This window comes from Pantherophis guttatus, chromosome 4 (assembly GCF_059756535.1).
Source record: "Pantherophis guttatus breed Tessera chromosome 4, ASM5975653v1, whole genome shotgun sequence".
Lineage (NCBI taxonomy): Eukaryota > Metazoa > Chordata > Lepidosauria > Squamata > Colubridae > Pantherophis > Pantherophis guttatus.
The window spans coordinates 41482658-41502819 of record NC_142066.1 but is presented as its reverse complement, the minus strand read 5'-3'; the positions used below and the strand labels follow the sequence as shown (position 1 = coordinate 41502819).

Sequence of the window (20162 nt, the reverse complement as noted above, 5' to 3'; positions counted from 1 at the left end):
TCCCCAATTAAAATACAATTGTCTATGCTTGTTATTGACAATGGTTTATTACATCTATGGGACTGAGTCTACAAAACATATCTTTGCCAAAACAAGTCATTTTATGTTGTACATTTAATACCACATGTGAAGTGAATTTTTGAGTTTTGTGGTCCAAGGAAAGCTGAGAACTAGCATTCTTGAAGATCTGTGTGTGTGTTTCATATTGTGGCCCAAGAGTGCCCTCAGTATGGATTAGGCTGTCAACATTTCTTGGACATTATGGGCTACAGAGACTTGAATTCTAATTAATAGAATTATGTTACATGGTTTTGGGTCAGATATGATCATTTAGCCACATCTACAACCAGGTCATTGTGATGATACAATAAAAGAAAGGACAGTCCTGCATAGTTCTCTGCTTCTCTGAAGGAAGGACGGAATACATAAAGGAGATTCTGAATTAGTTTCTGAAAAAAATGGTTACAAAATTCGTCATTTATTTTAATGTTCTTGGAGCTAGGCACAGTATATGAAACTCTGTTAATGTGTTTCAGGTCCTGTCAAACAATACCATTTATCCAGAAGCAGTCATGAATTCTGTGCTCTGAAATAGTATCCCTGCCACCCCCAAAATCTATGTGGCTGCCATCTTGATGGTGTTCCTGAAGTCTTTAAAACTAGGCTGTTTTCCTAGGCCTTGTGGAGCTTAGTTGGTAGCTTTGCCCATCTGTTTTGCCAGACGTGTGTGTAGTCTCTTCTGCTTTACATTGTTTTCCCTTCTTTTTAAAGTGTATATTGTAGTCGAGTGGCCTTTTAATCTAATCAGATAAATAATCAGTTGGGAACTAAGACCTATGGAGGACATCAGGTAAAGTAAGAATGGTCCAGAATATTATATTTCCCAATGCTGCCTTTAAATCTGCTGGCCTGGAACTTCCCATTTGCAATCAGGGAAACCCCTGCCTTGTCAGGAAAATGGGGATTTCCTCCATGTGACTTTTAAGACTGTCCACTAGAGGTCGTACAAAACCTACAGCTTCTAACTGCTCTACATTTCCAATTATATTTTGTAGCCACTGGGTTTCCCCCTTCAGCTTTGTAATGAAATGCAGAGGCAGTTTATTAGCACAATGTAATGTATATGCCTTGCCCAAATAAATGGGAAAGAAATACCCCAGAATTTGAAATAGGGAAACTCTAGTTCAAACCTTTTATGCAAATAAGTACCATTTTGCATAAAGTTAATCAATTTCTTCTGGGCTAACTATACAGGTAATTCTCCACCTATGACTGTAATGCCTCCTGTCCATTATGGTTGCAAGTCATGAGAGTTGTTAACCCAATGGACACTTAACAAGGTCAGTTAAAGTTCTAGTTGCTTTCATTGCCACAACACAAACATATAAATCTTGGCTACTGTTAAATAAATTACTCTACGAATTGTGCAAAATGTCCTAATCGGTTAGCCAGGTTAAGCATATCTGAACCCAGGGAACAGACTATCAAAAGCAGGAATATGGCAATTTAGAATATAGATATATTCCTTAATAAATACTGAAAATGTTTGTAGCTTGCCTTTAACCTTTTAGTCCAAGTTGAGCAATCGACTGTCACCAGGCCTCATGTGGTCTTACTATCATTTTTTCTGCAACCCCCAGGGCCTGTCACGTTTCTTCCTGCTGCTGAATTTCAGTAGGAAATCACCAAGAGAAAATGGGCTGATTTCTTTCAAAATGAGAACTGTAACAGGTATGATATGTCTCCAGACCCACTTAGCAAACCTACTGAACACCCTCAGGTGGGAAAACTGTCTCCACCCCTTCCAGGGATGTCACCATATCCCTATTAATGTTTTCTTCCTGGAAAAATATTTATTAAGAAAAACAGCAAAAGCTTTTTTCCACATGATAGCAGGAAAGTACTCCACAGTCAGGACCCTATTAAAGGGAGGCAATGTCACACGTTCGCTTATTTGCTTATGTAATTAATTTCTGAGCCTGCCCGCTTGCCAATAATTCTGGGCGACTTCCAAGGAGTTAAGAAAAATGAATTAAAAAGGCAGTTGCCTTCCTAAAAACCAGCAGGCCTGGGGCCACATGCATTTCAATAGAGGAATCCCTATACAAAGTACAGTTTAGTGTTCAAAATAACCAGATCAATATTTTTCATCTGAGGCAATCAAATTAATCCATAGTTAAAGTAGATTTCCAAAAAATATTTTTATTTACTGAACCATTATACTTGTGACAGAACAAGAATCCTAAGATTGGAAGGAAGTCCAAGTCTCTGCCCAGAGCAGGAATACTCAGACATCTTAGACAAATTGCTGCCCAGCCTTTGCTTGAAAACTTCCAGTGTTGGAAAACCCACAAATCCAGGAGGCAGGTGGTTCCACCACTTAACAGACTTCACAGTTACAAAATTCTTCCTTATTTTAGGTTTGAATTTCCCTTGGTTTATCTTCCATGCATTGTTTCTTCATCAATCCTTGAGCACTATGGTAAATAAATCCACATCCTCTTCCCTGTCACAGTCCTTCGTGTATTGAAAAACTGCTATCAAGTATCCCCTTAATTTTTCTTTCTTTATGCCAAACAATAGCCAATTCTTTTCATCATTCTACATAGCCTCCAGGCCTCTCGCCCTCTTTGTAGCTGTTCTTTGCACTCTTTCCCTTCCATAACATAGGATTTTGAAAACTGGAACAATATTTTGAAATGTTAGCAATTCTCATCCCCTGCAATATTGTGTCATTTGCAAATTTGACAAACACCCCTTCTATACTCTTGTCTAGGTCATGTATAAAAACATTGAAGAGCCTTGTATCCAAGACAGAACCCTGGTAACCCCACCACATACCTTCCTTCGTGTAGATATAGATTTGTTTATTGGGTATGATTGTTCAACCAATTATGAATTCATCTGATAATGGACCCATCCTTCCCAAATCGTTCTATTTTATCAAGAAGGAAGTTGTGGTCAACATTATTGTAAGCCCTGCTGAAGTCTAAGTGTACAATATCTATACCATTCCTTTGCTTTTTCAAAAACTAAGTAGATAAAAATATTTGTCTGCCATGATCTATTTTTAAAAATCTTGCTGGCTTTTAGCACCATCATGTTCCTTTCTAAGAGCTTGCCAACCCATTGCTTGATTATTTTTTCCAAGATTTCTCCAAATACTTCGTAATGAAGTAAATAAAACACATTGATGTAGGATGCAAGGAAACATTCAAATTAATATGCTATTTCTGAGCTTTCCAAAATCTTTAAAAAAACTTTGGACACTGCTGCAGTTTTCTGAGTCTTATACCAGGAAACTTGCTATGATAAGAAGTGTAATTCTGGTGACAGCCATTAGATGGGATAAGGTAAAATATTATTTTTGAAATGAGTCCAAGTAATCCCTTGGTTTCCTTGAAAATAAACCCTCAGTTTGGGTTCAAACAAGGCTTATAATTACAATAAGAATTGACTGACTTGGTTATCTGATATTGATTTCAAAGAGAGCAGAAAGATTGATTTCTTCTACAGCATAGATTATATTTATTTTTTCTTGCCTTTAATTTTTTTACAAATAACTCAAGGCAGTGAATACACACAATATTACTTCCTTCTCCTATTTTCCCCAGAACAACAACCTTGTGAGGTAGGTTAGGCTGAGAGAGAGTGATTGGCCCAAAGTCACCCAGCTACTTTTTAGGCCTGAGACAGGGCTAGAATTCACAGTCTCTTGGCTTCTAGCCTGGTGCCTTAACCACTAGATTAAACTGGCTATGATATTAACTATTGTTCAAACCTTGCAGAAAAATACCCCTTACCCTATTCCACTTTCTTATTTCTCTTCTTGCTGTGGCGGTTGAACCTTTCAAACTAATCAATTTCTGGGAACCTTTTATGAAAAAAAAATCACTGTTTTAAAAATGAGATGAAAAAGTTGATTTCCAGATGATCCAGTTTCAATGATAAGCTTAATGATTAAAATAATTTACACTAATACTAAACAATATCACATGGGTCTTTCTTTTCTTCCGTTCCCCTCCCTGTGGAGGGGAACTTTTTTAACTAAATAAACATTTAGTTTATTTTAATTACCATAACATATCAAGAGTTGGGTTTGTTTCATTGTACAACCACAATTTATCTTTTTTTTTCCTGTCAGGCTGTACTTTTCCGGAAATTTCCTTAAATAAATAAATGACTCATGTGAGAACGAAGTGCAACTATACTCCTCCCACCCTAGAAAGCAAATAGGCAGAATGAGAAAAAAAAAAATGGAATAAACTGCAGGCATAAAGTAGGATTGGTGACCGTTTTCAGTAAACCTGAATGATTTCAACGAAATGGTCATTCAGAGCAGCAACTGATGATAAGCCAATCATTCTAACATTGTTATGTTAACTAAGAAAACTCCCTGATATCTTTATGATTTATTTATTTATTTATTAGATTTATTGTAACATACGTCTCTGTAAACTTTAGCTATCAGATGTGGAAAGATAGGATAAAGTAAGATTACACATTGTAGCATTCTTGTAAAGAATGGAGAAAATGGTATGGCAAAAGCAAGAGTTATATTTTCTGTGATAGGTTTTCTAAGATGACCCCATATTCATCAGCACTGATAATATTACCTTATCAGGTAATTAAAGGTCTGCAAGGAATTAACCAAGGACAGCACAGTTCAACCCAGTGCTACATAGTGGATATTCTCATCTATGGATATCCTCTATTTTGGCATTTGGCTTCAGTCAGTAGATTTCAGAGGTTTGTGAAAAATGAAACAGCTTTCACAGTTCTCATTACCCCATTTATTTGCTTATTTACTTCACATATTGGCATATTATCCCAATGCACAGACTTTGGGAAAAATATAAAACCAAATTGGACACTATTTAATTCTAAATCCACATTAAAATAATACCATAACCTTGGATGGTGGCCTATAGTTCCTCATTCCAGGTCAAAAGTCTACTGAAAAGAAAAAAGGGGTTGCTATAGGTTTTAACATACCCGTACAAATTAGCTTGGATTGGCAGAAAAGAAAGGCAAGGCGAAATCCAAACTAGAGTGTGTTTTAAAAAATGAGGTAATTCTTCATCACAGACTCCCTTCAAATACCATCAAGAGGAGTGGGCCAAGTATACCTCCAGTAGCAATGTATTCCACAACCTAGGGCTTGAGTTATGAAAAATGTACTTTACCGTCCACCATCAGCCCCCTTAGTTTATAGGAAACAGGATCCACAGCAGAACCTTTCTATCCTGTTTAGTAAGGCAGTATGTAGCCTTTATAGGGGATACTCGGCCCTTTCTATTGGGCCTGGAAACTTTCAACTTTGCCATTTTTATTTACTAAGAGTTCATATGGGGAGTTCCTTGAGTCTTACAGTCACTCTTTTAACTGAAGATGATTCCTGCTAAACGTTGGTGCTTTGCATTACAGTATCAGCTCCTTAATTATAATTTGGTTAAGATAAGGAATCTGTTGGGTATTGCAAAGAGAATCTTCTTACACAGCCTCGTTCTAGACAATGCTTGAATTAAATTTGAGTGCAGATGTGCCTTTCTCAAATTATTTAATGCTGTACCAATTTAATATTCACAGTGCGAGACATTGCTTTAAGCAGCTGTTGCCAAATTCCTGTTTGTTAGATAGAAAGGAGGAAAAGGCGTAGATTGGAAACTATGGCTTAAACTTAACTAGGTCAGTTTTGTAGTAAGCAGCAAGAGGTTTCGACCTTGCTAATTTTAGCAATCATTCTGAATTTTTTTAAAAAATGGGAATTAAAAAAGAAAGTGTATTTGTATATGAGCTCTCTAATTCAGTACAAAAAAATGAATTCTGGGAGATGATTTAACCCTTTGGTCTTTGATCCATTGCCCACCATTTCACTTTCTATTTTTGCACTTGGCTTCAATTAGTAAGATTCCAGAAATCTTGTGAAAATTGAAACAGATTTCATAGTCCACAAATTCTTATTCTTGGATTAAGAAAAGTAACTTTGCTTTAGATTAGACAAGCTATAGAAGATGCTATAAATCCAAAGAAAATAAGGAGAAACGAAACCAACCAATAAATCTCTGCTAAGAGGAAAATATGTGTGACATGGTCCAAGAGCTGGCAAAACAGGTAGAAATTTGTCAATGGATGAGATCTGTGTTTTTTTAAAAAAGGACTTGTTTGATTAGGAAGAACGGGATAATAGAAATCTGGTTAGGGAAAATCCATGTCTTGGTCACATAGTCAACTGAACTTACCAGAAGTACATCAATAGCTAACAGAAAGCTGTAATTGTTCCAAAGACTGGAGAAAGAAATAAAATGAAAATTATTGAACATTTTGTCTTAAGGGTGACCTTTCATCTACTACTTTCCCTTATGACTACAAGAAACAAACACACACTCAATAACTTTCTTCTACTATTTGCAAATCTGTTCATGTTTAACTTGGAATATTTTCCTGGTGAGATTTTACAGGTATCCTCGATATACAACCACAATTCAGCCCAAAATGTCTGTTGCTAAGCGAGATAGTTGTTAAGTGTATTTTGCTCCATTTTTACGACCTTTCATGCCACAGTTGTTAAGTGACTCACTGTAGTTGTTAATTTAGTAACACTTGTTAAGTGAATCTGGATTCCCTATTGACTTTGCTTAGCAGAAAGTTGGCAGAAGGTTGCAAAAGGTAATCATAATAACAGAGTTGGAAGAGACCTTGGAGGTCTTCTAGTCCAACCCCATGCACAAGCAGGAAACCCTATACTATTTCAGACAGATGGTTGCCCATCTCTTCTTAAAAACTTCCAGTATTGGAGCACCCACAACTTCTAGAAGCAAGTCTTTCTAACATCGTGATGTTAGAACTGATTAATTATTCTAATTGTCCAAAATTTCTTCTTAGTTCTAGATTGGTTCTCTCCTTGCTTAGTTTTCCTCCATTACTTCTTTTCCTGCCCTCAGGTGCTTTGAAAAATAGATTGACCCCACTTTGTGGCAGCCCCTCAAATATTGGAACACTGCTATCATGTCACCCCTAGTCCTTTGTTTCATTAAAGTAGACATACCCAATTCCTGCAACTGTTCTTTATGTTTCAGCCTCCAGCTCCCTATTCATCTTTGTTGTTCTTCTCTGCAATTTTTCTACAATTTCAACATCTTTTTTTAATATATCATACTTACCAAAACAGGGCGCAGTATTCCAAGTGTGGTCTTACCAAGACATTATAAAGTGGTATTAACACTTCACATGATCTTGGTTCATCCTGCATTGTCAATGCAGCCTAGGACTGTGTTGGCTTTTTTGGCAGCTGCAGCACATTTAGCATATTTAAGTGATTACCCATTAGGACTCCCAAGATCCTTCTTGCAGTTACTATTGAGCCAGGGATCACCTATACCAATGGTTCTGAATCTTTTCTCCATCACAGACTTCCTTTAAATAACTTTTGTGGCCACAGACCATGGCCAGGGACCACCAAGACTTAACTCAAGATTTAAAATTAAATCATAACATTTCTTCAAGCCTTCACAAACCTCCTGTGAAGACATCATACTTGCCCCTCCCAAGGGTCTCCAGACCACAGGTTGAGAACCATATGTTATACCTGTGCATTTGGTTTTTCTTGCCTAAATGTAGAACCTTATTTTTTTCAACCATTGAGTTTCATTTTTTAGCTAGGGCCATTGTTCAAGTCTGTCAAGATTCTTCTGTATCTTACGCCTATCCTGCCAATTTGCTGTCGTCTGCATATTTGATGAGTTCCCCATCTATCCCCTCATCTAAATCATTGATGAAGATATTGAAGAGTACTGGGGCTAAGGGAAAGCTTTGGGGCAGGGGTGAAATCCATCAGGTTCTGACAGGTTCTGGAGAACCGGTAGCGGAAATTTTGAGCAGTTTGGAGAACCAGTAGCAGAAATTTTGAGTAGTTCAGAGAACTGGCAAATACCACCTCTGGCTGGCCCCAGAGTGGGGTGGGAATGGAGATTTTGCAATATCCTTCCCCTGGAGTGGGGTGGGAATGGAGATTTTGCAGTATCCTTCCCCTGTCACACAGACCAAGCCACGCCCACAGAACCGGTAGTAAAAAAATTTGGATTTCACCACTGCTTTGGGGTACCCACTGTCTGCATCCCTCCAGGAAGATGCAGTTCCATTAAGGACTATACTCTGAGCTCAGTTTGTCAGCTAGTTACGAATCCATCTGGTGGTGATGCTGTCTAACCCACATTTTGCTATTTTATAAAGTAGTAGATTGTGGTCTATTTTATCAAATGCCTTACTAAAGTCCAAGTAAAATACCCACAGCATTTCTCTAGTCCACTAATTTTGTCACTTTGTCAAAAAATGCAATAAGATTTGCATTTGCACTGGACCCGGCAGTGTTGTCTAATTATCGTCCAGTCTCCAACCTTCACTTTGTGGCAAAGGTTGTTGAGAGTGTGGTTGCACGAGAGCTCCCCCAGCACCTGGATGAAACGGTGTATCTGGATCCGTTCCAGTCGGGCTTCAGGCCTGGGTACAGCATGGAAACGGCATTGGTCTCATTGGTTGATGATCTCTGGAGGGCTCAGGACAGAGGTTGCTCCTCTGTCCTGGTCCTATTAGATCTCTCAGCGGCTTTTGATACCATCGACCATGGTATCATGCTGCACCGGTTGGAAGAGTTAGGGGTGGGGGGCACTGTGTTGCGGTGGTTCTCCTCCTTTCTCGCTGACTGGTTGCAGTCGGTGTTGGCAGGGGGGCAGAGGTCGACCCCGAGGCGCCTCATATGTGGGGTGCCACAAGGGTCAGTCCTCTCACCCTTTCTGTTCAACATTTATGTAAAGCCGCTGGGCGAGATCATCCGTGGTTTCGGGGTGAAGTACCATCAGTACGCTGACGACACTCAGCTGTACATCTCCACTCTGGACCACCCCAACGATGCCCTTGAAGTGATGTCCCGGTGCCTAGAGGCCGTGCGGATCTGGATGGGGAGAAACAGGCTCAGGCTCAACCCATCCAAGACCGAGTGGCTGTGGTTTCCGACGTCCCGATATAGTCAGTTGATGCCATCTCTGGCTATTGGGGGCGAATCGCTGTCCCCCACGGAGAGGGCTTGCAACTTGAGCGTCCTCCTGTATTCACGGCTGTCTTTAGAAGAGCATTTGATGGCCGTGACGGGAAGATTTTTCATCAGGTTTGCCTGATTCGCCAGTTGTATCCCTTTCTGGATCGGGACTCCTTACACACGATCACTCATGCCCTCATCACTTCCCACCTGGACTACTGCAAAGCTCTCTACATGGGGCTTCCCTTGAGGAGCACCCGAAGGCTCCAACTGGCGCAGAGTGCAGCCGCGTGAGTGGTTATGGGAGCGACATGGCGTTCCCATGTAACACCTCTCCTGCGCGAGCTGCACTGGCTCCCGGTCGTCTTCTGTGTGCGCTTCAAGGTTTTGGTTACCACCTTTAGAGCGCTCCATGGCTCAGGACCTGGTTATCTACAGGACCGCCTGCTGCCACCAGTAGCCTCCCACTGGCCGGTACGCTCTCATAGAGAGGGGCTCCTCCGGGTGCCGTCGGCCAAACAATGTCGACTGGTGGCTTCCAGGGGGAGAGCCTTCTCTGTGGGGGCACTTACGATCTGGAATGAGCTCCCCCCGAAGATACAGAGGATCCCGGATCTAAGCACCTTCCGCCGCACTCTCAAGACCTTTTTATTACATCAGGCAGGCCTGGCCTAATTTTTTCCCTTTTTTCCCTTTTTTCCCTTTTTTCCCTTTTTTCCCTTTTTTCCCTTTTTAAAATGCAAATTTTAATTTGTTTTTAATTAGTGGGGGGGTTTAAATCTGTCTTTGGCCAAATTGTTTAATTCGGTTTTATTTTGCTTTTAAATTTTGTACTTAAGTGTTTTATCTTGGGGCTGTTCACCGCCCTGAGTCCTTTGGGAGTAGGGCGGTATATAAATCAAATAAAACTAAACTAAACTAAACTAAGATTTGTCTGGCATTATCTGTTTTAAATCATGCCATGATCAAATCATGGATCAAATCATGGCATGGCATTTAATCACATGACTCTGGGTCATTGTAACCATCATAAATACATGCCAGTTGCCAAGTGTCCTAATTTTTAATCACATGACCATGGAGATGTTGGTCATGTGAAAAATTGTCATAAGTCACTTCGAACAGTCGAACAATTGTAACTTCGAACAGTCAGTAAATGAATTGTACATTGAGGACTACCTGTATTCTATTATTTTGCTTCAGCCACTTAGAAATATTTTACACTGGGGAGTCAGATAACATCATCTTTCATCTGGAACTCTCCTATGTTTTCGCCAAACTCCTCTCTCTCCCTCCCTCTCTCCCTCTCTCTCTCCTTCTCTCTCTCTCCCTCCCTCCCTCCTTCTCTCTCTCTCCCTCCCTCCCTCCCTCCTGTTTTTAACTGGGAAAAGAGTTAAGTGGGAAAGTAGAATAGTGATGGGGCATTTTCTAAATATTCCTGGTAGTAACCCTAGAGCTTGAAGCAGAAAATAGTAGGATTTTGGGGCATGCAGGGAACTGGAACTCACCTGGACTGCTTTGCATAGCTGCAACTCCAGGTACCTAGCATTATTAGGGCTAGAATGATGAAGGTTGCAGTAAATACATTTATACAGTGGAAAAGGCTATATTAGAGTCTCATAGCCTCCCCCACTGTCTAGATGCCTTTGATTGCAATTTTCATCTCAGTAATTCTAGTAGTTCTGGAAACGAGTTGTAGCAACATTTTTTAATATTTTTCCTCCTGGATCACTGTGGTTGCTATAGGTATACATACCCATACAGATTAGATTGGATTGGCAGAAAAGAAAGGGAAGGTGAAATCCAAGAGAGTGCATTAAAAAAATTGAGGTAAGGCTCCAGCAGGAATATATATATATATATATATATTACAATAAGAGCTTTATTAAGACAAGTAGGAGAGAGAAAATAACTGCTTACATGTTATTTATATAATAAAAATATTTTGCTTATTTATGGAATTTTGGTCAAATACTGTAATTCCTTAACAGGTAGTCCTCATTTCAGAAATGCAATTGGGACCAGCATCTCTGTTATTAAAAGATATGAACATAAAGTGAAACATCATGTGACCAGCTGCATTTATATCAGTTCCACTGCAGTCTTTAAATGAATCACCCAGCTGTGAAGGACAACATCTTGTGACTTGCAATTTTCTTGCCAGCTTCTTCATTGCTTCTGCTTCTCCCATGCTGGCTGTCAAGTGCACAAATAGCAATCGTGTGACCATAGATATACTGGGCCAGTCATAATTTCAAGGACCAATCATAAAGCTCTGTTGAAGTTTGAATAGTAGCTAAACAGGGCAGCTGTTAACTGAGAACTACCTGTAGTATTAAAATTCATATGAATTAAAAAGCCACATTGCAGCTGCAAGGCTCTTGGAGATTATCAATTGCAACCCGTTTGCTTAAAGTACATAATAGTGGTGTTATAGCATTCTTGACAGATGTCTAGGTTTTACTTAAAAACCCAGTGAAGGCGAGCACATTGCTTGCTTTATTTCTCCTGGCAGCTTTTCGATACAAAAGCAACTCTCACATCAGGACATTTTTTTTTTTTTCTATTTCCACTATGATTCTTGATCTTTTTCCCCTCCTCTCATACAGAACAATCTTTTATACGCTTACTACATTTCTACTTAAGGGTATTCTTGCCATTCAAGTTAAATACTATGTGCTTAGTTATTTATGAGGCTTGACTACTAGTTTCGTGGCATGTTAATCACTTCTTTGGATAAAATATGGAAGACTAAAAGAGGAAAAGTCTGATTTATACAGTGTATTGTAATAGGACATAAAGTAATTTATTTCAGCATAGCACACTAGAAATTAGGATATAGCTCTAAACCAGTATTTTTCAATCTTGAGAACTTTAAAAAGCGTGGACCTCAACTCCCAGAATTCTCCCATCAGTCCCAGGCAGTCAGGTGGCATTTTCATTTCCCCCCCCCCACCTTCTGGCAAACCAGTCTGGGAAAGCACAGTCTTCTAGGACCACTTCGATTCTTCCTCAAAGCAATAAGCCACCATTGCATTATATGGCATTAAACTGTAAGAGCTTCTCTTTCATCTTACACTCTATAGTGCCAATGCCTATTAATTCATTTTTTAGTTTGTTAATCCTCTCTTACTTTCCAAAATGCTGTACTTTCTCAAGTAGGGGATCCCCCACATCCATCCCTCTTCCTTGTCCAGCTCTACAAACAGGGACTTTCCAAACCATTATTTCAATCCATTACATGGCCTTGAACAAAGTCAGTGTTAATGGCCCTGTTGAAATTCCTAAACTCCAAAAGGGGCAATAGATCTCATTATTAAAAACCACTGAGGCTCCTTGAATTTGGTAACACAGGAATTGGATTTAATGGGTTATTATGAAATCTCATTACTTCATGTAATGAAAGGGACGCGGTGGCTCAGTGGTTAAGATGCTAAACTTGTTGATCGAAAGTTCAACAGTTCGAATCCCTAGTGCCATGTAACAGGGTGAGCTCCTGTTACTTGTCCCAACTTCTGCCAACCTAGCAGTTTGAAAACACGTAAAAAATGCAAGTAGAAAAATAGGGACCATCTTTGGTGGGAAAGTAATAGCGTTCTGTGCGCCTTTGGCATTTAGTCATGCCAGCTACATGACCACAGAGATGTCTTTGGACAGTGCTGGCTCTTTGGCTTTGAAATGCAGATGAGCACCGCCCCCTAGAGTCGGGAACGACTAGCACATATGTGCAAGGGGAACCTTTATCTTTACCTTTAATGAAATCTCTAGCGCTGCGTAATGGGGTGAACTCCCGTTACTTGCCCCAGCTTCTACCAACCTAGCAGTTCAAAAGCACGTAAAAAATGCAAGTAGAAAAATAGGACTAACTTGGTGGGAAGGTAACAGCGTTCCGTGTGCCTTTGGCATTTAGTCATGCGGGGCACTTAACCATGGAATTGTCATCAGACAGCTCTGGCTCTTCGGCTTAGAAATGGAGATGAGACCTCCCTCTAGAGTCAGAATGACTAGCACGTATGTGCGAGTGGAACCTTTACCTTAATGAAATCCAAATGAGAAGCTGGAGGTGCTGGATTTCAATTGAATGGATAGCTCCAAATCTATTGATTGGTGTATCACTTGCTCAACTTCTAATTTCCAGACTTCATGTAGCATGTATCCAGAAGACATCAGTACTACTAAAAACTATTATAGGGACATCCTTCTTTTGGAATGAACCAAGAGCTGGAGCCCAAGAATCATAGGTTAAGAAACCAAACATGGTAAATACCTTTGTTGTTCAGGAAAACTCCAGGTTTAATATAAATGACTTAAAGTACTTGTAAATAAAAAATAAAATTCAGAATTCTTTGGCACAGATGTCTGTGATATGTGGGTCTTCAGTTCTGATGCTTCCTACTTAGGTTATATAATTCACAATGTAACCTGAAAATGCATTGTCCTCAGCAGTTTATTGGTAGGCTCCAAGCCCCAGCACAGAGGAGGAATCATGGAATTGGAGGTGGGATGTAAAAAGCAAAGGTTCAGAAGGATGACTTAAAAGATTAGTTGTTTCCAGTCAGTAGGATGTTTACTAATGACTATTTAGTCATTAGTAAAAAAAGCTCCAGCTTAAAGAATAAACCTTGTAGATATGCAAAAGGACTTACACTTAATACTCAATCTCTTAATAGGGTAAGGATATGCATAGCTAAGAATTGGAAAATAAAAAATAGAATAAATCACAGTCTGGTTTAGGAAAATATGTGAAAGAGTAACCATCCTGCCTGAAAATAGGCTCCTTCGCTTGACACAAGAGGAATAATCACATTTTCCTTCGTTCATAGGAATCTGGGTGCTGATGTCATAGTATCTATATGGCAGATACGGTATATTACAATCTGCAAGCTTTAGGTTAGCATTACTTCCAAATTGATCCATGGCTTGCCATTTTAGAATAAGTCAAAGTCAGAAGCCAAGAACAGATTAAATTTTCATACAATATTAAACAAACCACAGTAGGTGTTACCAAGGCTTGTTTATTTACTGCTGTTAACAGAAAGTGGCAAGTGGGAAGAATCAAGCCACATGCAGAAGTATACTGTTCATTCCTAATTAAATCTCAGATCTTAAGAAATATAGCTTACCATGCATATAAGCATAAAAAGTACCTCCCCAAATCAGAGCAAAATTTTTCAGCAGGCACATATGGGAAAAAGCCATTCCTAATACTGGCCTTCTAAAATTATCCAGCATAGGATAATTAGAAACTGCAGAAAAAACAATTGCTACCAACCTGCCTTCCATTGAGGACCTATATACTACACGAGTCAAAAAGAAGGCTGTGAAAATATTTACAGACCCCTCACATCCTGGACATAAACTGTTTCAACACCTACCCTCAAAACAATGCTATAGAGCACTGCACACCAGAACAACTAGATACAAGAACAGTTTTTCCCCGAATGCCGTCACTCTGCTAAACAAGTAATTCCCTCAACACTGTCAAACTATTTACTAAGTCTGCACTACTATTAATCTTCTCATCGTTTCCACCACCCATCTCCTCCCACTTATGACTGTATGACTGTAATTTTGTTGCTTGTATCCTTACGATTTATATCGATATTGTTTCCCGATTGCTTATTTGTACCCTATGACTATCATTAAGTGTTGTACCTTATGATTCTTTATTAACATATCTTTTCTTATGTACACTGAGAGCATATGCACCAAGACAAATTCCTTGTGGGTCCAGTCACACTTGGCCAATAAAAAAAAAATCTATTCTAGTAGCCCAGTGGCTAGCTTACTAATATTATCATCCAATTGGTATACATCAGGGGTATCAAACTCAGTTCGTCACAGCGGCATCACGTGATGTATTGGGACTTTTTCCCCCTTTACTAAACCAGCATGTGACGCATCTGGCCCATGGACCAGGAGACAGCCCTGATTTAGATGTTTTGCAATACAAAATAAGAGAAACATGATATAACAACCGGGATCTGTTCATACTGTGTGCTCAAGGAAATACAAAGGGATTTTAACTATAAAAGAACACAATAGATTAGGATCTCTTGGAAGCTTGATAACAGGTGAAGTGTGATAAAAGTGTGTAGGTGGCTGAAGGGCAAAATGCCAAACAAAAAGAAGACTGTTGAGAAATGCAAGTTTGAGGGACTTTTTATTCTTTGAACACATTTTAATCCTTCAATAACAAACCAATCTTTTGTGAGCTCAATATTGCCATTTCTGTTCTTTTTTAAAAAGGGGTTATTTCTCTAGAGATTAGGTGAACTATTGTATACCAGCTGCTACGGTACTATGGAGACCAAGACACTATATTCCCAAAGCTTGCTACTTTGAGGCACCATTTCTAACCTGATACCCTTTCAGATGTTGGGGTACTAACAGGACTAATGCTGCTCCCATCAGCTTTAGTCACTCTAGCTATTGGTCACTCTAATGCTGGGGGTGATGGAAACAGAAACCCAAAATATCTGAAGAATACATAGTTGGATATCTATCTAAAGAATATTTCCCTTTCCCCCCAGGGAATTAGACTTGGAAGTATAATTCACTGTCCTATTCTGCAACCTGGGGTTGGTAAAGGATGACAATCAGTGTCCCAAGTACCAACATTTCCTTTTTTTTTTTATGAAAAATGAAAAAATTATTGCTGTACTTGCAATATCATCTGATAAATACGGAATATTTATAAAAAACAAGTGAACCCACAAACACACTTTTCTCTTTTTTTATAAAGAAATCAAGAGAAGTGACAAAGTCAGATTGATTCTTTTTTAAAATAATACTAAAGCTTACCTATTTTGTAACACTGGTAACTGAGAGAATAGTACCAACATTTCCAATCCTGAAAATGATAAGTCTTGATTGTTTGAACAAATAACACTCTTCTTATGTTATTGAACATTTCCAAATAACATTTACTTTTTGTTATCATTGCTATTATTACAAATGAATCGAGTAAGGAAATAAATAAATATGCAACAGGAATGCAGCAATCATTAGGCACAGTGATAGCTATTCCCCCAATCAGTTAATTCAGGGTGTACTATAGTTGGTGGAAGTCCTGGTCAATGCTGGTTAAGAAAAGCTAAGTGGGGTCAGAGCAGGAATGGCACATTTCCTGCATGGATTGTATCAGGTCACCAACTGAGTCACACACCTTTTTACTTTTATGCTATTCATAAAAAAAACTGCAATAGAGTAAGATAAAGGCTTGGTTTTGTTATTTATTTTTTATTTCACTCTGATCACTTGAAGGCCAAACTATACAAGAATTCATTCATACTTTCCAAGAGCATGCTTAAATTTTGCATTTGTTTTAAATTTGGATCCAGTTTAATTTTGAAGGTGTTGGGTAAATGTGGCTTAGCCACATTAAAGCCTGTAGTGATATCATGACTTAATCAAATGCTTTGCTACAGTGTGTAGCAAATCACACACACACACACACACACACACACACACACACACACTGGTTTTTTTTTTGGTGATCTTTTTTTCTGCACAAAGTATATTCTTGGGTGTTCTTGGGTATTTGAGAAGATAGCCACATTGCTTCTAAAAAGGGAAAAAGGGCAAAGGGGAAACCCAGAGAGAATTATCAATTTGAAATTGACAGGACATTCAAACAAGCCTAGAGAGGGATGGAAATGATTTTCTACACATTTCCGGTAATATACTGACATTATCTGATAGATGCCTGTGATATATTGTTAGACCCTTTTGTGTGAAAAATTAAAAATTCTGTAACAATTGAGCAATCTATCTAATCCAGTGTCTTTTTATTTCCCACACAAAAGATCTATTAAACACTCTTAGTAGTCCCATAAATTATCAAACAAGAACTTTTCTGCACAACTGTTCTCCTACTTCTCCACTTGGAGTGTCCATTTTGTTAATTGCTAAGAGTAAACTGATAGACCAATCTATTAATTTATCCAACAGCTTTTAAAACCACTTGAGCTAGTATTTGGAAAGTGCTTTCCAAAAAGAGCTATACAAGAAGAGCAGACCATTAAAAGATAGAAAGTATTTGATGTCTAGATATTGCTGTTTTCTACTAACTCCTTTCAGAAGTTCATAATGACTGAACTTCTGAAAAGGTATAATTCAGGTATAATGGTATAATGTTTATTTTTTTGCATTCCAGTGAGTTGGGATGGCTTACAAAAAGAGCACCAGATAATACAATGATAAAGATCCTCCAACTTGTAAGCTTTATATGGAGAGCAGCAGTCTGTTAAGTTTGATACAGGAAAAGCAGAATTACTTGAATTAAATGCAGTGCAGTGGGATCTGACAGAGAAACTTTATTCTTGAAGAACAAGTTCCAGCATGAATTATAGAAAGAAGAATCAAGATGTATGAGATTGCAAGAAGATACAATCCATTCTTTTAGTATGCTTTGTGACTAAGCATTGAAAAATTGTCATCTCCCAGAATAAATTCTAACATGTTAAAAACTTTGGATGGTAGCTGGATTCAGATACTGTACTAAGCCTGGGTTTGCTTAAGATTTTTTAGATAAATGATAATTGGCTGGGATCATACAGTATCCTAAATCAAAAGAATGAAATGATGTCATGGTTTAGCATGACCTGCAAAACAAATAAAACTATAAAGAAATTTGAATCTACAATCTTCAAGAACATAATCCAGTTTATTTTCCATTTAGGCACAATGATTAACTCCTGTGTTTTTTGCATAAGCATGGGCATATACAAACCTAAAGAGGAGAAAAAAGGAAGTGTGTGAAGGGGAAATAAGAAGGAAGCCTTTTCACAATCTGGGGGTTTACATGAGAAACACTATATTGCTCAGCATTGTCTTTACAGAAATTCACTCAGATTATCCAAATCTAAAAGACAAAATTCCATATTGCAAGTAAGAGAGCTGACACTATACTTTTCCCAGAATTTACTTCCCATTTGTTTATTTATGAATTAAAGCTTTGTGATCTGCGATGTTTAAGAATTGCCTAAAATTCTGACTGCCCTCTTTCATGTGGGTTCTGGAGACCTTAAGCAGGATGATGTCAATTGCGACACATCTCTTCTCCTCACCTCTTTCCCCTCAATAGCTGAAATAGCCACTCTCCAAAGGAAAAGACCGGGGCCAACTTACATGGATCAATAAGAAGAATATCCAAAGACTGAAGGAAGCAAGATATAGGCCTTGGCATGTGCCCAATGTTGTCAACTTTGCCCCCCCTTTCAAAAGCTATGATAAAGGAGTACTGAAATGAGCTAATTAGTCTATCAAATTTATAAATGTATTTATTATTTTTATTTATTTGTTTGTTTGTTAAATTTTATTTGCCATTTTTCTTGCCATAGGGCTACTCTAGGCAGTTTACAATAATAAAATGGGAAAAAATCAAAGGAGTGTAAACAGAAGAAAAGTAAAATAATGGAACAACAAAATAAGCAGTGGAAAAAGAATACAATGAGTATACATCAATATGATCACCAAAAAAGATGAATGGTGGAAGGCAGAGCACAGGGAGGAAGGGAATGGGGTAGAGTCTTCCATCAATCCAGCAACCACCTCCAGTATGGAATTCCCCAGGCCAAGTATCAGAGCCAGGTCTTTAGGCTCTTCTGGAAGGATGGGGGTATGATGTTACTTTAGAGGATAAGATGTTCCAAAGAGCGGGTGTTGCAGCAGAGAAGGCTTTTTCTGGATTCCAATAGTTGGACTTTCTTGACCAATGGGATCCAAAGTAGGCTTCTCTACCAGCACAAGTAGGACGAGTTTATCTTAGCGGGAAGAGACAGTTCATCAGATAGCCTGGACCGATATAATTAAAGGCTTTAAAGATCATAACCAACATCCTAACAACCTACACTTGGAAGCAGACCAGTAGCCAGTGAAGTTCGCAGAGCAGAGGTGTAGTATGGGCTATCCTAGGGGCTCCAAAGATTGTTCTCACTGCCACATGGAAGTTCCCTGTCTTAAAATAGCTTTGGGCCAGTTACACCTTCTTAGTTAGAGTGTAACTGGCCCAAAGCTATTTTAAGACACAGAACTTCCATGGTTGAGGATGGAATAGAATACCCAGATTACGTCCTAATCCACTTTCCAGAGTTGTGGGTAAAATGGGAACAGGAGCACTATGTAGGATACTTCCTAAACCTAAGTAGGTTATAAAGAGTTTTCCAAGAATTTGTGATTGTGATTGTTGATGCGTGAATGGAACGGAGACACCATGGGGGCTTCCTCCTGCTCCTATCCTCCCTAGAAAGGCTGAGTGGATAAATGTGAATGATTGGGGTAGGCTCTACAGGGAAGTGGGCTAGAAGATGCTATAGATAGCCATAGGGTGGGACAGTGTATCAGTATAGTGATGGGCATGGGACTCTATGGGAACAGGAAGGCAGGCCATTACAGGGGAAGAGTCCCCAATGTTTAGTATCGTTGGCATGTTCTGGATCCCTTAGTTCATGCTCAATCCCTGGACAGGATTCCCTTGGAGGTCTGGAGCTTTGGGTGCTGCTGCTGAATGCCAGGTTGGTTAACAACAAGGCTCCAGTCATCTAAGATCTTACTGAGGAGGAACATGCTGATCTGGCGTACATCATCAAGACCTGGCTGTCACTGGATGGGGATTCACCTTTCAGAGATGTGTCCAGCCAGGTTTAGGGTTTGGCACCAGCCCAGGATCACAGTGGTCATTAGAGAAACTCCACCTTCAAGGACCTTGCTTCCCGTGTCTCTGGCTATGAGACTCTTTTTCTCATATGGGACTCAAGGGATCAGCTGGGACTGTTGCTACTATAATGACCTTCTGGCTGCATAGCAACCTCCTTGCCTAAACTACTAGAAGCCATCTCAGGATTGTCAGTGGAGTCCCCCAAACGCATGCTACTGGGTAATTTAAATCTGCCTTCTCTGGATTTGGCTTCAGAAGCAGCTGAGGAGTTCATGTCTTCCGTAATGGACATGGGCCTACCCCATATTGTCACAGGTCCAACTTAAAACAGAATTAGAAAAATACCAGATGTAATATTCTTATCTAAGCAATGTCAATGTTACCTGGTTTGGAATCAAACATTATCCCCCCCCCCCAGTCATGATCAGATCAGACCTGATATCCCTGACACTCTCTTATATCCTCCTC

At 39.2% G+C, this 20162-nt stretch overlaps 1 long non-coding RNA gene across 1 annotated transcript; it reads left to right on the top strand.

Moving 5' to 3' along the window:
* Positions 1-1640: 1640 nt before the first annotated feature.
* On the top strand, positions 1641-3983 carry LOC148114062 (uncharacterized). Its single transcript, XR_015733753.1, has 2 exons — positions 1641-1731; positions 2233-3983. It is a non-coding gene; the product is annotated as an uncharacterized LOC148114062 (long non-coding RNA).
* The last annotated feature ends 16179 nt before the right edge of the window (positions 3984-20162 follow it).